Genomic DNA, 17543 nt, shown 5'->3' with positions numbered 1-17543 from the left:
GAGAGGATCTTTTTCCGGGCCACGGTAAACTTTATACGGGCGTTTGAGGCACCCGTCTGGGTCGAACCCTAACTACCTAGCCTGTGTAAATATGCTCCCTTTTTTCTTAAATAAAAAAGAAATCCTTCTGTTGTTCTCTTGTAGTGGTTGGCATAGAAACACATCGATCAAACATCTCAACTTCATTTCATCAGCAACATATATATGTGCAATAACTTCTGCTAGGCATCATTGTTGCTTTCGTCAGCCACAGCAGCCGTATGGATCAGCGCTCCTGTAGTAATACGTACTCATGTTGAAAGGTAGACGATCATTTCTCGTTAGGCTCGATCGATGGGAGTATGTGTCGTTTCTCTAATTTGCTTGTACGCCATATATATATTGAAGTAAGAAAGTAGATATACGGTCGACGATCTTGCTAGCTCGACGCAAAAGCAATCGATCACGAGGGCGGAAATAACAACCAATATATTGATCCTACCTAGCTAACCCAGCTCGCCACTACTCTGTGTCATCTGTCTCAGTCTCGGCTCGTGACCAATTTCCCGTTTTGGCGCGACGGCTCGGACCCCTGCAACAAATGGGGACACCTGGCCCGTCGCCACGCGCATATAGTAGCCAACGTCGACGTCGAGGCGTCGTCGCGCGCCGTTGGTACGTCTGCTTTTATCCGTCGCCTTACGTGCACCCGCCACGTTGCATCCGTCGCGCAAATGTGTGCTTGTTTTGTGCTTCCCTTCCTCTGGTGCATGCGGCAATGCTACACCTACGTACACTAACGTACGTGTTTTACGTAATATGCAACATGGACAATCAGGATTGGATTAGAGGGGATTGGGGACCCACCCCCACATGCATCTCCCACAGGCCAACACGTTGTCAGCTGTTAGCTCATACGCATGGAACGCTATATGTAGCGCAGTGTATATTAGTGTATGCATGTCAACGTCTACGCGCCAACGTTGCACGGCAGTAGAAGCGAGTGAGCTTGCACATCACATGCATGCATGCAGGATTGGGGTTCTAAACCTAGTTCGGAAATGCTTCTAGACCCCCGTCTCGCTCTCATCCGTAACCTTTCCCACTAACTAAAATGCACTAGACACAAAACGTGTTGAACAAAGCTGATCATCAAAAAGAAAGAAGAAGACGGGTCGTGTACAATGGACGCAGCCAAGGTAGGTCTAAAGCGCATCAAATCTACGTACGCTCCGTTATAACTATCTGAATATAGGACTCCCACGTTCGATTTCAAGTTATTTTTCTTTCTTTTGAAAGTTACACTCGATTTCTAGCTAGGTGATCCTTTGATCCTTATCCCGAGCTAATCACGGCAATGCATGCACCACAGTGACGTCTGATTCATGTGATAACATATTTAAAACCACGCAGCATATATACGATCCAGAAAAGCGATCTAGCAGATCGCCAGCTAGTACTGTCACTCGTTAGTTTACTCTCCATTCGTAGATCTCGCGACGTAAGCCGTATATCTCGTGACATGCACACACATGCCACATCGCTATTTTCTTGGTCCGAACTTAATTACGATTTGGTGGTAGCTTTTCGACGACGTGGATCCTTCTATTAGTATTTGTCAAATAACGGGAGACAAGACCGTAATTAATCAACTCAAGTTTTCGTGTCATTTGCTCCGGCACGGAGCAGCTGCCGAATGTATTGTACTAAAATGGCGCTGGCATTGACCCTTTGGCCTTGGCCATGCGGGTTCTGGGTTGGCGTGTGCCTAGTAGCAAAGATCTCACATAAAGATTACAGCGGCATTCTAGAAGTAAACTGGATAAGATATGCATGCCCGGTATAGTACTTAACACAATAATAAGTATACACATACATGATGTGTGACGCAACTATAGGAGACTAATTAAGCAGTTTTTTTCTCTGTCATGCATGCAAGAAAGAAGACCCTTGACACCCAATCACGTCGTCCAGCTTTGGTTAGATAAAGTCGAATCACGAGAGCCCAAACAACAGCCACCACTAGTCCTCCTAGCCAGCACCGGTGTCGAGAGTCCAGCAAGCAAGCAAGCCATGCGTGCCACTACTATCCATCACACGTTCTGTTCCATCCATCAGCTTTGGGTTACACCAGTCACCAGTACACTATCCATCCCATCAGCTTCCATGATCTGTCTGTCTCGCCCGTGACCTACTTCCAGTTCCGGCGCGACGGCTCGGCTCTACCGTGGAAGCGGGAACACCTGGCCCGTCACCGTTACGTAACGTCGACGTCGAGCCGTCGTCCGATCGACGTAGGCAGTTGGGTCGACTTTTACGCGCGCTCCTGCCACGTTGCATACATGGAGCATTATCTGTGCTTTCTTTAAGCTCGATCCGTTAGCCGATTGGTCCGTGGCTTGATCCGTTACCACGGCATCGTCTATGTTTATGTGGTATGGGCAATGGCCTGGCATGGAGCATACGTGCAAATGCGATCGACTCTATATGCGCGCATGTCAACGTTTCACGCGCCACCGTTGCATGCTGGTCGCGAAAGGTTTTTTTTGCACATACATGCATCAACTCTATTATTTGTTCGCAATCATACAACTATTAGCAGGCAAGGCAGGCAATGAATGCCCGGACCATCTCGGCGAAGGACGGGGCCGGCGACCCGAGGGGGGACCCCGCGTCCGAGAGGGCGACCCTCCCCGAGGAGGAGCAGCTGGGCGGGGACGAGGCTGGGGAAGCATGCTGCGGCCGGTGGAGACCTCAGCCGGGTGGCGGAGGCACGGCCACGCCAACGGCAGAGGGGCCGGCGACGCCGAGGGAGCAAAACCTAGCTACGGGAGGGAGGGGAGGAGCGCCAGGCCCGCAGGCCCCGCCTGCGCCACCGCGCCAGCGCCTTCAATCCATCGTTGTGGTGGGGGAGAGCGGCTGCTCCTCCTTGGGGCTACGCCCGCCTGCCCCCTCGCAGGCCGCAGTTTCACAGGAATGGCATGTGGTCAGTCGCAAGGGCAAGAAAGGGGGGCGGCGACCGCCCGCGGGTGGCTCCGTCGCCATTACCAACCCAACCACCACTGGCAACGGCATTCATGTCGGCTCGGCCTATAAGGCGGACCTCCTTGGCATATGCTTTCGGTGCCTCAGCTCTTCCCACCGTGTTGCATCTTGCCATAGCGACGTCCGGTGTCTTCACTGCCTAGTTCTCGGCAACACCATCCACCACTGCCCATCTCGTCACCTTCCTCGAGTCCCCCTTCCCACCCTTGACGGGCTGCCCCGCCGCCCCTCCCCACCTCCCCGGCCTCCCGTCCGCGCACGCATTGTGTTCCCCCCGGGCCACCCTTGCCATGATCGCGCTCCGGCTCACTCTCGGCTTGTGTTCCCACCACCCTAGGCTCCACCCCCTCCGGCTGGGCCCTCGCCACCCGCTAGCACTTCCTCGACCGCCATGGAAATGGCCACTCGCTTCTCCTATGGCCCGGCCCGGGGGAACCGTCGCTGCCGCAAGACCGTTTGCCTCATCGACGAGACGCAGGAGGCGCTCGATGAAGAGGCGCGGCTGCACGACTCCGCCCTCGTGCTCACCGTCGCGGGCTCTCTCGCCCTGTGGCCGGCGAACATGGTAGCGGCCGTCCGGACGGAGTTCCCTGATGTGCCCCCCGACGGCCTTCAGGTCTCCCTGATGCAACCGGGGTCATTCTTCGCGTGCTTCGCTCATCGGCGGTGGTTCGACATGGTGCGCGGGTGCGACATGGTGCATACTCTGGGCACCCCCCCTCCTCGTGCGCCGGTGGAACCGCCTCACCTTTGCGACCTCCATCAAGTGCCGCTACAGCGTTCACCTCTTCATCCAGGGCATCCCACCGCACGAGTTCTCCCTCAACATTGCTCAAGACCTGCTACCAGAGTGCCTCTTCTACCAGGTGGCGGTCGAGTCCCTCGACAAGCTCGACCTGTCCTACTTCGTCGTCCGGGCGTGGGTTGGCGACCCCGACGAGGTGTCGACGGAGACGGTCCTCACTATGCGGCCACGCGCCCGCTGCTCCGACCCCCTGGCGCACATCTCGCTTCCGCCGGGCTTCGACATGGAGGGAGAGGAGGACGAATCATGCGCCTGCACCGAGCACCTTCCTCGCAAGCTTCACTACCCGGTGCTCGTCCACGTCGACTCCGTCACCTACTAGCCGCCCCATCCTGAGTACGCGGTGCGCCACGATGGGGGAGACAAGGACGATGACGCGCCGCCGCCAGAGGAACTGCCTCACCCCTGGGAGCATGGGACGCCCGACGACGTCACGAGGGCGCGAACTAGGTTTGGCCTCTCCGTGGCGGAACGGAGGGGCCGTCGCCGCAACGGCCGTTCCTACTCCGGCCACTACCGGCGGGTGCCCGGAGTGATGCAGCCAGAGGAGATCTACTCCAACGCCAACCGCGCGCTTGCTGCATCGGTCTTCGTTCCGGCGGACGCCGACGAGCCTGTTGTGGCGCCTTGATGACCCACAAGTGTAGGGGATCTATCATAGTCCTTTCGATAAGTAAGAGTGTCGAACCCAACGAGGAGTAGAAGGAAATGATAAGCGGTTTTCAGTAAGGTTTTCTCTGCAAGCACTGAAATAATAGGTGATAGATAGTTTCGTGATAAGATAAAAATAGTAACGAGCAAAAAGTAAATAAAGTAAATAAAGTGCAGCAAGGTGGCTCAATCCTTTATGTAGCAAAGGATAAGCCTGGACAAATTCTAATAATGAGGAAGGATCTCCCGAGGACACATTGAGAATTATCGTCAAGCTAGTTTTCATCACGTTCGTATGATTCGCGTTCGGTACTTTGATAATTTGATATGTGGGTGGACCGGCACTTGGGTACTGCCCTAACTTGGACAAGCATCCCACTTATGATTAACCCCTATTGCTAGCGTCCACAACTACAAAAAGGAGTATTAAGGTAAACCTAACCACAACATTAAACATATGGGCCCATATCAACCCCTAACGAAGCAACGCATAAACTAGGGTTTAAGCTTCTGTCACTCTAGCAACCCATCATCTACTTATTACTTCCCTATGCCTTCCTCTAGGACCAAATAATGGTGAAGTGTCATGTAGTCGACGTTCACATAACACCACTAGAGGAAAGACAACATACATCTCATCAAAATATCAAACGAATACCAAATTCACATGACTACTAATAGCAAGACTTCACCCATGTCCTCAGGAACAAACGTAACTACTCACAAAGCATATTCATGTTCATAATCAGAGGAGTAATAATATGCATAAAGGATCTGAACATATGATCTTCCACCAAGTAAACCAATTAGCATCAACTACAAGGAGTAATCAACACTACTAGGAACCCACAGGTACCAATTTGTGGTTTTGATACAAGATTGGACACAAGAGATGAACTAGGATTTTGAGAGGAGATGGTGCTGGTGAAGATGTTGATGGAGATTGACCCCCTCCCGATGAGAGGATCATTGGTGATGACGTTGGTGATGATTTCCCCCTCCCGGAGGGAAGTGTCCCCGGCAGAACAGCTCCGCCAGAGCCCTAGATTGATTCCGCCAAGGTTCCGCCTCGTGGCGGTGGAGTTTCGTCTCGTAAGCTTGCCCCCGATTTTTTCCAGGGTAAAAGTGATTATATAGCAGAAGATGGACGCCGGAGGCCCACCAGGGGGCCCAGGAGATAGGGGGCCGCGCCCTACAGGGGTGGGCGTGCCCCCTGTCTCCTGGACAGGGTGTGGGCCCCCTGGCCTATTTCTTTCGTTCATAAATTCTTAATAAATCCAAAAAGTTGTTTCGTGGAGTTTCATGACTTTTGGAGTTGTGCAGAATAGGTTTCCAATGTTTGCTCCTTTTCCAGCCAGGAATTCCAGCTGTCGGCATTCCCCCTCTTCTTGGTAAACCTTGTAAAATAAGAGAGAATAGCCATAAGTATTGAGATATAATGTGTAATGACAGCCATAATGCAATAAATATTGATATAAAAGCATGATGCAAAATGGACGTATGAACTCCCCCAAGCTTAGACCTCGCTTGTCCTCAAGCGGAAGCCGAAATCGAAAAATATGTCCACATGTTTAGAGATAAAGGTGTCGATAAAAATAAAATACGGACATGAGGGCATCATGATCGTTCTAATAACAATAACATATATAGATTTTGTCATATGATTTCCTATGCTCAAGTAATAAGCAATTCACAATATCAAGTATGGTTCATAAACTTCATTGGGAACTAACAAACTATAATCTCAGTCATTAAAGCTATTGCAATTTATCATAACATCAGAAAGAGTCAATAATAGAGCTTTTCAACAAGCTCACATACTCAACTATCTAGTAGTCTCCCATAATTGCTAACACTCACGCAATACTTGTGGTTATAGAGTTTCAGCCGGACACTGAGAAAGATAGGGGCTTATTGTGTTGCCTCCCGACGTATTCACCTTTAGGTGATGTCAACAATAATAGCCTATGCCAACTTACATCCAATTGGATATATGTATCATGATCTTTCAAACACGAGGAGCTTGCCAAAGGATAAAATGAAAAAGGGAAAAGGTGAGGATCACGTTGACTCAAGCATAAAGTAAAAACATAAAGTAAAAGATAGGCCCTTCGCAGAGGGAAGCAGAGGTTGTCATGCGCGTTTAGGGTTGATGCACAAATTCTTAATGCAAAAGAACGTCACTTTATATTGCCCCTTGCATGTGGACCTTTATTATGCAATCCGTTGCTTTTATTACTTCCACAACAAGTTCGTACAAAGCTTATTTTCTCTGCACTAATAAGTCATACATATTTAGAGAGCAATTTTTATTGCTTGCACCGATGACAACTTACTTGAAGGATCTTACTCAATCCATAGGTAGGTATGGTGGACTCTCATGGCAAAAATGGGTTTGAGGATATTTGGAAGCACAAGTAGTATCTCTACTTGGTGCAAGGAATTTGGCTAGCAAGAGGGGGAAAGGCAAGCTCAACATGTTTGGAAGGTCAATGACAATATACTTTAACTGAGATGTCGGAAAACATAAACCATTACGTTGTCTTCCTTGTCCAACATCAACTCTTTTAGCATGTCATACTTAATGAGTGCTTCACAATCATAAAAGATGTCCAAGATAATATATCTATATGTGAACCCCTCTTTCCTTATCACTTCCTATTAATTGCAACGATGACCAAGGCTACGTTCATCAACTCTCAACAATTTTTATGCCTCATGCTTTCCATGTGTGAAGTTATCACTATCCATAAGATCAATATGAACTCTTTTGTTCTTTCTACTTTCTCAAGATCATAGCAACAAAGCAAAGCCCTTGACTCAACACTAATCTTTATTATAGAAAGCACACAGACTCGCTTACATAAAGAGATCACAATGCAAAACTCAAAACTACTTGATATCAAAACTTCAATCTAATAGATCAAGATACTACTAAAAGGATCGAACTAAATAAAGCGGTAAAGATAGGAGTGTGATGGTGATACGATACCGGGGCACCTCCCCCAAGCTTGGCAGTTGCCAAGGGGAGTGCCCATACCCAAGTGATTATTTCTTAGGAGGTGGTGAAGTGGGAATTGTTGATGATGTAGGCTTGTCGTCCGTCTTCCAAGGCATAGGCTCTCCATCATAAAAGGATGATCGAGTCTCTGGGATCCTTAAATCTGCAGCCAAACTCATTCGCTTGAATCTATATTCATACTCACAGTTCTGGTTTTGCAGGTCATAAATCTGGGCTTTGAGTTGCTCGATTTTCTCTTGAAGCTTGAAGATGGTCTCCCCAATGACTTTGGCATCCAGCTTGTGGTTGTTGGTGAACTCCATGATCATCATCTGGTTGGCGTTGAGTCCATGCTCCACCATCCCTTGACACTCGAAAACTTCTTGCTCCATGGCTTCGAGCTTTGTCTCCATGCTCCCGGTACACCTTGGTCCCTCCACATCATGGATGTACAGCACCCCCTCATGCATCTTAATGGTTTGAGGGTGATGCAACACCTCCACAAGATAGGGGTTAATAACCCTCTCGAAAAACTTGTCCTTGGGAGCGCTTGGAGACGACATGATGCTCTAGATCTGAAACAGAAAACAGCTCGAAACGAAAACAGAGGATATTTGTGTGATACGGTGGTCAAAACCTTCGGGAGTATATATAATGAATTTTTACCGACCAAAGTACGTAACATATAAGAAAACAGAGTCCGGGAGGCACACGAGGTGCCCACGAGACAGGGGGCGCGCCCTATAGGGGGGGGGCCAATTCTCTCGTGGGAGCCTCGTGTCCCTTTCGGACTACTTTCTTCCTAAAATTCTTAAATAATCCAAAACTGATAAAAATTACCATTAGAGTTGTTTTGGAGTCGATTTACTTACCATACCACGTACCTATGCCTTTTTGGAGTCTGCAACGTTCTGGAAAGTGTCTCTTATGTATTCCTCGGGGTTATGGTTTCAATATTAGTTTCAATGTTTATAGGATTACCTAAAATATAATGTTTAATTCTTTGACCGTTAACCACCCTCGGATTTGTGCCTTCGAAGTTGTTGATTTCTATAGCACCAGAACAGTAGACCTGCTCGATAACGTAGGGACCTTCCCATTTTGAGAGATGTTTTCCTGCAAAAAAATCTTAAAAGAGAGTTGAATAATAACACATAATCTCCTACGTTAAACTCACGCTTTTGTATCCTCTTATCATGCTAGTGTTTGACTTTTTCTTTGAAAAGCTTGGCATTCTCATATGCTTGGGTTCTCCATTCATCAAGTGAGCTAATATCAAACAACCTCTTCTCACCGGCAAGTTTGAAGTCATAATTGAGCTCTTTAATAGCCCAATATGCTTTATGTTCAAGTTCAAGAGGTAAATGACATGCTTTTCCATAAACCATCTTATATGGAGACATACCCATAGGATTTTTGTATGCAGTTCTATAGGCCCATAATGCATCATTAAGTTTTTTGGACCAATTCTTTCTAGATCTATTCACAGTCTTTTGCAAAATTAATTTGAGCTCTCTATTGCTCAACTCTACTTGACCACTAGACTGTGGGTGATAAGGAGATGCGATTCTATGATTGACATCATACTTAGCAAGCATCTTACGGAAAGCACCATGAATAAAGTGTGAACCACCATCTGTCATAAGATATCTAGGGACTCCAAACCTCGGAAAAATTACTTATTTAAGCATTTTAATAGAAGTGTTATGATCAGCACTACTAGTTGGAATAGCTTCTACCCACTTAGTAACGTAATCAACAGCAACTAAAATATGTGTATAACCATTGGAGGCAGGAAAATGTCCCATATAATCAAAGCCCCAAACATCAAACGGTTCAATAACAAGAGAATAATTCATAGGCATTTCTTGAAGTCTACTAATGTTACCTATTCTTTGACATTCATCACAAGATAAGACAAACTTACGAGCATCTTTGAAGAGAGTAGGCCAATAAAAACCAGATTGTAGTACCTTGTGTGCAGTTCTACTCCAGCGTGGTGTTCTCCATAAGATTCAGAGTGACACTTGCGTAGGATTTGTTCCTATTCATGCTCAGGCACACATCGTCTAATAATATCATCTACTCCTTCTTTATAAAGGTGTGGATCATCCCAGAAGTAATGTCTTAAATCATAAAAGAACTTTTTCTTTTGCTGGTAAGTGAAACTAGGCGGTATATATTTAGCAACAATGTAATTAGCATAATCAGCATACCAAGGAGCAGTACGAGAAGCATTGACAACCGCTAATTGTTCATCAGGAAAACTATCATTAATAGGCAGTGGGTCATCAAGAACATTCTCTAACCTATACAAGTTGTCTACAACGGGGTTCTCAGCTCCCTTTCTATCAATAATATGCAAGTCAAATTCTTGGAGCAAGAGAACCCATCTAATGAGTCTAGGCTTAGCATCTTTCTTTTCCATAAGATATTTAATAGCAGCATGATCAGTGTGAATAGTAACTTTGGAATCAACAATATAAGGTCTAAACTTATCACATGCAAACACAACTGCTAAGAACTCTTTTTCAGTAGTAGCATAATTTCTCTGGGCAGTATCAAGAGTCTTACTAGCATACTGAATAATATTCAATTAATTATCGACTCTTTGCCCTAAAACAACACCTACAGCATAATCACTAGCATCACACATAATTTCAAAAGGTAAATTCCAATCAGGTGGCTGAATAATAGGTCAAGTGATAAAATATTTCTTAAGTGTTTCAAATGCTTCTACACAATCATCATCAAAGAAAAAAGGAATATCTTTTTGCAACAAATTAGTCAGAGGCCTAGAGATTTTAGAAAACTTAATGAACCTCCTATAAAAGCCGACATGACCAAGGAAACTTCTTATACCTTTTATGTCCTTAGGACATGGCATCTTTTCAATAGCATCAACTTTGGCTTTATCAACTTCAATACCTCTCTCGGAGATCTTGTGCCCCAAGACAATGCCTTCATTAACCATAAAGTGACACTTTTCCCAATTCAGGACGAGACTAGTGTCTTCGCATCTCTGCAAAACTCAATCAAGGTTGCTCAAACAATCATCAAAAGAGGATCCATAGACGGAGAAGTCATCCATGAATACCTCACAAATATTTTTTACAAAAAACAGAAAATATAGCCATCATGCATCTTTGAAAGGTAGCAGGTGCATTACATAAACCAAAAGGCATACGTCTATAAGCAAAAGTACCAAAAGGGCAAGTAAAAGTAGTTTTAGATTGATCCTTCGCGAACACATGTATTTGAGAGAAGCCAGAATAACCATTTAGAAAGCAAAAATGTGTGTTTTTGGATAGCCTTTCTAGCATTTGACCAATAAAAGGTAAAGGGTAATGATCTTTCTTAGTAGCTTTATTTAACTTACGGAAATCAATTACCATCCTATAGCATGTAATAATTCTTTGCGGGATCAATTCATCTTTATCAGTAGGCACAACGGTAATACCTCCCTTTTTAGGGACACAATGGACAGGGCTTACCCATTCACTACTAGCAACAGGATAAATAATACCTGCCTCAAGGAGTTTTAGGATCTCCTTTCTTACCACTTCCTTCATTTTGGGGTTTAATCGTCTTTGAGGATCTCTAACTGGTTTGGCATCTTTCTCCACAGAAATTTTGTGTTGGCATAATGTGGGACTAATGCCCTTAAGATCGTCCAGAGTATATCCAATAGCAGCTCGATGCTTCTTCATAGTTTTCAATAATCTTTCTTCTTCTTTCTCTGAAAGGTTAGCACTAATAATAACAGGATTTTTTTTCATCAAGATAAGCATACTTGAGATTATCAGGTAAGGGTTTGAGTTCGAACACGGGATCACCCTTGGGTAGAGGGGGATCCCCAAGAATTTCAACGGGAAGGTTATGTTTTAGCATAGGTTCTTGTTTAAGGAACACTTCATCTATTTCTTCCCTTTCCTTCATAAACATATCGTTTTCATGGTCTAACAAATATTGTTCTAACGGATCAGTTGGAGGAATAGCAATGGAAGCAAGACCAATAATTTCATCCTTACTAGGTGGTTCCCTTTCACGAGGTTGTCTACTAAACTTAGCGAAATGAAACTCATGAGACATACCATCTATGCCAACAGTGACAATATTCTTTTCACAATTAATCTTAGCACTAGCAGTATTCAAGAAGGGTCTACCAAAAATATTGGGACAAAAATCATCTTGTGGGGAACCAAGAACAAGAAAATCAGCAGGGTATTTAATCTTCCCACACAAGACTTCAACATCTCTAACAATCCCGATAGGTTTAATGGTGTCCCTGTTAGCAAGCTTAATAGTAACATCAATGTCTTCTAATTCAATAGGTGCAATATCATGCATAATTTCTTTATAAAGATCATAAGGTTTCGCATTAGCACTAGCACCCATATCACATAAGCCATGATAACAATGATCTCCTATTTTAACAGAAATAACAGGCGTGCCTACAACAGGTCTACATGTCTTAGTATCGGGTCTAACAATATTAGCAGTTTCACCCAAGAAAGAGATAACATGCCCATCTAAGTCCTCATCCAAGAGATCTTTAATCATAGCAATACCAGGTTCAACATTAATTTGCTCAGGAGGTGTATAAGTCCTAGTATTACTCTTACAAACAACAGTCGAAGCTTTAACATGATCTTTTATCCTAACAGGAAAAGGAGGTTTTTCGACATAAGCAGTAGGAATAATAGGATCACTATATGTAATAGTATTTTCTTTGACTGTAATAGGTGCAACTACTTTCACTTCAACAAGAGGATTATATTTAAACCACTTCTCTTTAGGGAGATCAACGTGAGTAGCAAAAGTTTCACAAAAAGTAGCTACTATCTCAGAGTCAAGTCCATACTTAGAGCTAAATCCACGGAAAGCATCGGTATCCATAAAAGATTTAACACAATCGAACTTAGGTGTCATACCTGACTCCTTACCATCGTTGGAACCCCAATATTCAGCATTGCATTTAATTCTTTCCAATAAGTCCCATTTGAAATCAATAGTCTTAAACATATAGGAACCAACACAGGAAGTATCGAGCAGGTTGCGATTATCAAGAGAAAGCTGAGCATAAAAATTATGAATAATCATTTCCCGAGAGAGCTCATGATTGGGGCATGAATATAACATTGACTTAAGCCTCCCTTAAGCTTGAGCGATGCTTTCTCCTTCACGAGGCCAGAAATTATATATGTAATTACGATAACGATGAACAAGATGCATATGATAGAACTTCTGGTGAAATTCCAACTTCAGTCGCTTATAATTCCAAAATCTCGTATCATCACATAGCCTATACCATGTCATTGCATCTCCCTTCAAAGATAAAGGGTAGACCTTCCTTTTGACAACATCATCAGGGATACATGCAAGCTTAAATAATCCAAAAACTTCATCCACAAAGATAAGGTGTAAGTCGGGATGCAATGTTCCGTCTCCTGCAAAAGGATTAGCTAGCAGTTTTTCTATCATACCCGAAGGAATCTCAAAGTGAATATTTTCATAAGGTTCAGTAGGTTGAGGAGCATCTCTTTGCTCTTCTTGTTGGGGTGAATATACCCCAAACAAGCCCCTCAAAGGATTAGTTTCCATAGTGACAAGTAACAGAAAATTTCAGCACACTATATAAATGTTTCCTTACCAAGTTCCACCCACCAAAAGCGCTACACTCCCCGGCAACGGCGCCAAAAAAGAGTCTTGATGACCCACAAGTTTAGGGGATCTATCATAGTCCTTTCGATAAGTAAGAGTGTCGAACCCAACGAGGAGCAGAAGAAAATGATAAGCAGTTTTCAGTAAGGTTTTCTCTGCAAGCACTGAAATAATAGGTGATAGATAGTTTCATGATAAGATAAATAGTAACGAGCAAAAATTAAATAAAGTAAATAAAGTGCAGCAAGGTGGCCCAATCCTTTAAGAAGCAAAGGATAAGCCTGGACAAATTCTAATAATGAGGAAGGAGCTCCCGAGGACACATTGGGAATTATCGTCAAGCTAGTTTTCATCACGTTCGTAAGATTCGCTTTGATAATTTGATATGTGGGTGGACCGGCACTTGGGTAATGCCCTAACTTGGACAAGCATCCCACTTATGATTAACCCCTATTGCAAGCATCCGCAACTACAAAAAGGAGTATTAAGGTAAACCTAACCACAACATTAAACATATGGGCCCATATCAACCCCTAACGAAGCAACTCATAAACTAGGGTTTAAGCTTCTGTCACTCTAGCAACCCATCATCTACTTATTACTTCCCTATGCCTTCCTCTAGGCCCAAATAATGGTGAAGTGTCATGTAGTCGACGTTCACATAACACCACTAGAGGAAAGACAACATACATCTCATCAAAATATCGAACGAATACCAAATTCACATGACTACTAATAGCAAGACTTCACCCATGTCCTCAGGAACAAACGTAACTACTCACAAAGCATATTCATGTTCATAATCAGAGGAGTAATAATATGCATAAAGGATCTAAACATATGATCTTCCACCAAGTAAACCAATTAGCATCAACTACCAGGAGTAATCAACACTACTAGCAACCCACAGGTACCAATTTGTGGTTTTGATACAAGATTGGACACAAGAGATGAACTAGGGTTTTGAGAGGAGATGGTGCTGGTGAAGATGTTGATGGAGATTGACCCCCTCCCGATGAGAGGATCGTTGGTGATGACGTTGGTGATGATTTCCCCCTCCCGGAGGGAAGTGTCCCCGACAGAACAGCTCCGCCAGAGGCCTAGATTGATTCCGCCAAGGTTCCGCCTCGTGGCGGCGAAGTTTCGTCTCGTAAGCTTGCCCCCGATTTTTTTCAGGGTAAAAGTGATGATATAGCAGAAGATGGACGCCGGAGGCCCACCAGGGGGCCCAGGAGATAGGGGGCCGCGCCCTACAGGGGTGGGCGCACCCCCTGTCTCCTGGACAGGGTGTCGGCCCCCTGGCCTATTTCTTTCGCTCATAAATTCTTAATAAATCCAAAAATTTGTTCCGTGGAGTTTCAGGACTTTTGGAGTTGTGCAGAATAGGTTTCCAACGTTTGCTCCTTTTCCAACCAGAATTCCAGCTGCCGGCATTCCCCCTCTTCATGGTAAACCTTGTAAAATAAGAGAGAATAGCCATAAGTATTGAGATATAATGTGTAATGACAGCCCATAATGCAATAAATATTGATATGAAAGCATGATGCAAAATGGACGTATCACGCCTCCCCCTGTGGCAGTGGCCGCCGGCATGGCTGTCCAGATGACGTCCTGGGAGGCCTTGGTGGGGGCTATGCGCGGCTCCGTCAACCTGCATGGTGGGGTCTCGCCGCAGGCTGCGATGGACCCCACAGGAGGCCAGGCGGGTGTGGGTGGGCCTCTGCCGCTGGTGGGCATGGGCACCCTGTCACTGTCTCGGGAGGAGACAGCCGACAGTGCTGTGCGGACCCCCACTTCCCCGCCAATGCTAACTGCGCCTGTCTGCCCCCCTGCGGCCTCGGATCAGCCTGTCGCTACCCCCCGAGCCGGCCTACCGCGGTGACAATGCTGTCGGATGGACGGGCGGGCGGACCGAGGCCAACCAAGGACGACGCTGCACCCGCTGACCTGCATGGCGTGCTGACTCCGCTACCCACGCGCCTGCCAGGTCCCACTAATTGTGATGGCGTGGGGGGCCCCACCACTGTGGTGGACAAGGAGGAGAATCCAAAGGAGGCCAATGATGAGCTGATCTTCCAACCAATCACACACGAGCAAGCAACGGCACACTTCCTGGAGCTGGTAGCAACTCCCGTTGAGCCGGCCATTCTGCATGCACCAACGGCCAAGCGCGGCCGCCCCCGCCGCCCGACAAAGCCACCCGGAACGGCCACCCAACGCAGCTACCGCCTCTTAAGCAAGAAGAAGTTGTTCCCGAAGACGCAAGGAAACATCATGGCGCAAGCAAGGAAGTTGGTCATGTCCAAGAGGGGGCTCTCCATCCCAGAGCGTGGCGAGAAAGAAGAGCAACGCCTGCTAGAGTACATGAAAGCCTTTGATGAACCACTCTCACCTGTCCAGATCGAGGCCCTTGCCTTGATCGCAAGGGCGGGCAAGAGAGGCTCGGCCGTGCCGGTGCCGGCCTCCGCCTAGGACGGAAAGGCTGCAGTTCGTCGAGCACTTTGCCAATGGAAAACAACTGGATTGTATGGAACGTGAGGGGTTTGAACAACCTGGCTAGGAGAGCAGTAGTTAAGGAGTTTTTATATCGGAACAATGTATCCCTAGTATGTTTGCAAGAAACAAAACTATCCTTCATCGATAGAGCCATGGTGAACCAGTGTTGTGGCACGGAGTTCTCTGAGTTTGCGTATCTGCCGGCTATTGGGTCTAGAGGAGGTGTGTTAATGGCATGGAAGGGTGACCACTACTCCATGACCACCATTGCAGTTCAAGGGTACATGGTGGCGGCTGTGGGGAAAGATGCCAAGGGGGCTCCAGTGGGTGTGATTGGGTTGTATGGCCCGCGGATCTGGGAGGAGAAGCTTGGCTTCCTTCGTGAGCTCAAAAACACTATTCAGGGCAGTACTCCCAATGGCACGGCCCTTGCACTGATCGGCGATTTCAACCTCATCACCGGAGCAGCCGACAAGAACAACCCGAGGATCAACAGATGCTGCATCACTGCCTTCAGAAACTTCATCAACGAACTTCAACTGAAGGATCTATATCTCCATGGACGTAGATATACATGGAGCAATGAGCAAGCAAACGCAACGATGGTGAAGCTGGACAGAGTTCTCATCAATGGAGAGTGGAAGGAGACAATGCCCAACTGCATGCTTCAAGCTTTGTCCTCAGACATCTCGGACCACTGTCCTCTCCTCCTCAACTGTGAGATTGCATTCCGTCAGCACAGAGCATTCAGATTCTAGAACCACTGGGTGAAACTTGACGGCTTCGACGAGGTGGTTCAAGGTGCATGTCATGCGGCGCCAATGTTAGGGGATCCGGTCGGCCAATTTGCGGGAAGGCTTGCAGCCACGGCTAAAACTCTGAAACAGTGGCAAGGCCAATTCTGCAATGACATCAAGCTGAAAGCGGCCATTACAAGCGAGATCATTGGGCAGTTTGACCGAGTCATGGATCTTAGACACTTAACAACATCAGAGAGGCAATTTCGTGCCACCTTGAAAATGCAGCGGCTAGGATATGCAACGCTTGACAGAGCCATCTGGCGGGAGAAATCGAGAGTGAAGGGCATAAAAGAGGGAGATGCAGGCGCAAAATTCTTCAAAGCAAAAGCATCAGCCAGACGGAGAAAGAACTTCATCATCAAGTTACAGGACGATGGGCTGATCATCACAGACCAAGATGCAAAGCTAAATGTGACACCCCAAAAATATTAACCTTGTTTTATTAATTAAAATTTTGCCAGGAAACTTAAACTTTTGTTTTCTGGATTTTCTTTTGATTTCAGAACCTTTCTGTTCTTTATTTTATGGAGTTTTTACCCCAAGTGAAAGCTTCCCAATTTTATTTTTGGACTTGTTTACCCTCTAAAGAAAAACACTTCTATTATCAGTGGATTTATTTGCATAATTTTTTTTGCTCTCTGAGCTTTATTTCTTAAAATGGTTTTTCATTAGTTTTGAAGCCCTTTTTGAACTACAACCATAGGATAAATTTATTTAAAAATCACACCAAAATTTGGGGATGACCTATGATGTTTTTAAATCACTTTTATGCAAATATATGTTTTGTTCATTGGAGATTTTGAGCTCTACGCCAAGTTTTCAAATCTGGTCCAGTGGGCAATTTTGCACTACAACCTATTTAAATATTTCTTTAAAACTTCCACCAAAATTATGGGATGTCAATAGGAGCATATTATTCAACTTTATGGAAAAAAACCAGTTATGTCCTTTGAAAAATTTGAGTAAATCAACCTCATTTTCATTCTGGCCCAGTTGGGTGTTTTCTACTGCACCCCTAATTATTTGTGCTCTAGTAACCATGAGCTTTCTCCTGCTTGTAGTACACCTTACCAAACCCTTATGTCCAGGAGGTTGGACACAT

The sequence above is a fragment of the Triticum aestivum genome, chromosome 4B (assembly GCF_018294505.1).
Source record: "Triticum aestivum cultivar Chinese Spring chromosome 4B, IWGSC CS RefSeq v2.1, whole genome shotgun sequence".
Taxonomy (NCBI): Eukaryota; Viridiplantae; Streptophyta; class Magnoliopsida; order Poales; family Poaceae; genus Triticum; species Triticum aestivum.
This window is presented reverse-complemented; position numbering follows the sequence as displayed.